Here is a 4,261-nt window from a genome sequence, read left to right on the forward strand (position 1 = left end):
TTGGAATTGAATCGTTCAACAATTTTGTTGATAGGAATCTTTTGTTATTTCCGATCTGACATTATTTAATGAATGTATAATAATGAAATTATTGAAATTCATATTATTATTAAAGTAACGCCTTATATAAGTACAAATAGATCAAAAATGATTTAATTTTTTTAAATATTGAAAGTTTAAAGTAATTTGATATTTTATTAGATCATACAAATTTAATTTTATTAAAATATTTTCTGTAAACTAGATTTATTTCATCAAAATTTAAAACCCGATTACATAATATATTACCTATTTAGGTATGTTTAATTAATTATAAATTAAAATATACCTACTAATATAATATATCTATAGGTATCGCTTATTATAGTTAGTTTTAAATATAAGTACATGGATTTAACTATATATAGTTACAATTATATAATATAGTATAATATATACTTGTTTTCCCTTGTTGTATCGCTGCATGGGGGCGAACCGATTGCACGATACTTAGCCCCATGCAAAACTAAATTATATACTTAAAATTAAAGACTTTTAAATATATGTAAACCAATAGTATCTATACTATTATATTTAGTAATTTAACCATAGCCTATGAAACGATGAAATAATAAAACTATATAATGATAAATAATTTGTACTTATCGGAGATGCAAAACTCCTTCAACTACTCGCTCCTAATTATTGTGATTTGGATAAAACCATACAAACGTTTAATGCGATTCAATAACAATCGGTTAATTTGGTATTTGCGGTTTTTGATCACCATAGGTAGGTTTATTGTAATATTCCATGTGTGTAATAATAAAAAAAAAAAATACTTAAATAATTATTATAAATAGTGACTATTTATGTGCATCGTATTATAGAATGTGTTCATTCAATTAATATAATACGAACCGAAATGAATTACTACAGACCACTAGTTTCGACGGCCTCGATTGTATATGCAAACACTATAATATGGGCTGCCCAATAATTAGCGTCTTGTACTGATTCCGTACAGGCTGCACCACGACGGCACACTCGCCGAACGAACACACCCGCACGAGACACATTCATAAGGAGATTTTTATACGCGAGAGCACAAACACTCACGCACAATGGTCTGGGTTCCATTGTTCGTCACCGTATCCCGTGCCGGTGTTATGCGTATAATAATATACACGGGTAGGTGGCGCTTATATACACGCGTGTTATAATAGGTGTATTGGAATTGACTGCAGGAGCCGAGTGGAACCATCGGCCGAAGAAAGTCGATAGAAGATCCTAATAATAGTAACATAATGTAATATTATACCTAAGTAACATTGTGTGCACGCCGAGCATAGGTTTATCGTCCATTATCATATCATACTGTGTTATGCGCACATAGGCAATAGTCCGCGGCGCCCAGACCTGTGGTAAACGACCCGCTAGTAAGCCCGATATTTATAATATTTATTTAAATATTTTTCCGTGGAATTTAGCGACTACTCGCGATGAAAACAAATATATATGCAAATGAGATATGAATATACATATTTTATTATTATTATATATATTTCGTTTAGTGCGTAAATCCGAGGTGTAATTATAAACGTTTAAAATTGCCGTTCGGTTTTAATTTAAAAAAATCATAAAAAGTCACATTATAGAGTAATAATAATAATTATTATAAACATATCCAGTTGGGCGCTGCAGATAGAATAATATACCGAATAAATCAACCCGAATCCGTCCTATTAGTTTATTATAAAACGGAATCGTTTACGTCAACGTTTATATTACTACCTATATTAAAATACGAATTTTCAGATCCGTTAAATTTGTAACGGTATAATATTCGCATAAGTCATATTATACATATAAACTGTAATATATATAATATTATCATACAATATACCGTTGTGGCCCAGTGGTCGTGTTACAAATTCTGACAAAAATTATTTAATTATCATTAAAACAAATCAAACAGTCACCACAAATCCTAAAAAAATGTAATGGCCCATTAAAATCTAAAATCTATTAAAAATAATGGTACTAAAATAAAAATAATATAATAAAAATAATAATATAATAAAATAATATCTATTTTTTCACAAAATCGATTTTGTTTTTTATTGTAATTCAATAACAAATATAACCAAACTGTTTTACCTCTTATGTTTCACCAAATGTTTGTAGTGTTATTTTCTATCCATTGTATCCATAATTTAAAAAGAATTTAATTCGTAGGAAATCCAAACCTTTCACCTCCAAATATATCATAATTTACTATACGCTATAGGTACAGTATACACAATGCCACAATGGAATTTTCAAAAAAAATTAGATATAATAAGCTATTTAATATTTATACCATGGAACCTATTCACCCCGTTCTACAGTACGTCGGTATTGGATTACTTGATAACTAAAATAAGGGTGACAATGAAGTGCAAGCTTCAAATTCGGTGTATTTTATAGGGAATACAATTTATGTTTTTTACTTAATGTTAATTGTTTTATCTTAATAATATAAAGCTTAATCTTTCTTAATGTTAAGTAAGATGTTTATTATTCGGTATATGAAATTGAACAAGAAGCACTAAAAGTATAAATACTGTTTAAAATGTATTTTATTTAACAAAGTAATATGTAACTACATAAGGACCTATAATAATTATTATCCTAATGTGTAGTGGCTCACCGATTTACGTTAATTTTATCAAATTACTATCAGTTGACAGGGATTTGATTTTCTGTTGGGAGGGAAGGGTGTGGTGAACTTGGATCGTTTATATTTTTGGAGGGGGCTCCAATTCATATTTGACTTTAGTGTGCCAAAGCTGTGCATTGACCTACAGCCATACAGCCGAGCGACATCCTCTGTTCTTTTTTATCGATCGTGATTAGCATCGTCCACTATATATTTCCATCTGTTTCGCCTATATATATATATATATATATATATATATATTATGTCGCATATTTTTTTTCGTCCGTGCAGAACACGAGATAAGTACTTAATCATAACAATAATATCATATCGCGGTATATCTTATACCGCACAGGTGATACTAATATTGTTATTATTATTTTATCAAAACGAAAACGTCTGCCCGCTGGAATTCCGGCGGGGGACGAATTTAGAGTTTTATTTTCTAAGGAAAAACGTAGGTACCTACATTATTTCGTTCCGAGTTCCAGAGATTCCGGAGCGCGATAAACCGGTAGGGCCAGTGACGTTTCGGCCGCCGACGCTGTATCTTAAATTTTGATCGTATGGTGATAAGGGAACCGGTGTGTGTGTGTAAGTGTATGCTACCTATAAACGCGACCCGTAAAGAACGACGTCAGTTGTATATTATATAGTTACGGCATTGTAATAGGTGTAATATTATTATTATTATTATATAGCCTCGCGACCGGTGCAGTGACCGAGCGCGGCGGACCGGTGCCCATCGCGAAATGACAAAATATTAATTAAGCGAAAGGCACGACGAAAATATTAAAACCTAACCAGCCGGGCATCTACATATTTAATTATTTTGTTATAGCGTATGTATAAGAGGAATATACGACGTGCATATAATATTATCAATATTACAGGTACGTACCTATAATATCACACCGACACGAGGCCGGAGGGTCCGAATTCGGCACACGCAAATAAGTGTCCCCGGCGACTTGGCCGTTTTTCGTCGCCCGGCCAAACATTGTCGCAAATTATGAGTTATTACTGTTATAAGTTATAACCATCATCGACCACTCAGTCCGGCGAGCACGTGAAAGATGAAAAACGTTTTGCCGCAAAAATCGTATGACGATAATAATATTATCATCGTCATCGTCTGATAAACGACTGCGGCGTGAGTCGGGGCGATACTTATCCGAAAACTGCCGAAACTTACCAAACATAATATATTTATATTATATTATAATATATTGTGCATTTGTGTGCGTTCGCCGCATTTTATTGCGACACTATATAATGATAGTCGGAACGATCAGCAGACGATTACTACAGCAGTGAGACGCGTGTAATAAAAACCGTCTCGAAGTGTATATTATAATAATAAAATATCGTGTACGCGTAAATAAAATTAAAAATAAGAAGAAATCTCCGCTAAGCTCCGGCGGCAAGGCATAAAAAAAGAACGCTCACGATATTTTGTTTTCCTGGTCAGACGAACTGCAATTATATCAAACGAATATTATATTATTATATTATTATCATCATATTTATTATTATTTGATTTTCATATATATATATATTTATTTATTTATTTAATTTAAT

Source organism: Acyrthosiphon pisum, chromosome A3 (assembly GCF_005508785.2).
Source record: "Acyrthosiphon pisum isolate AL4f chromosome A3, pea_aphid_22Mar2018_4r6ur, whole genome shotgun sequence".
In the NCBI taxonomy this organism is placed as follows: domain Eukaryota; kingdom Metazoa; phylum Arthropoda; class Insecta; order Hemiptera; family Aphididae; genus Acyrthosiphon; species Acyrthosiphon pisum.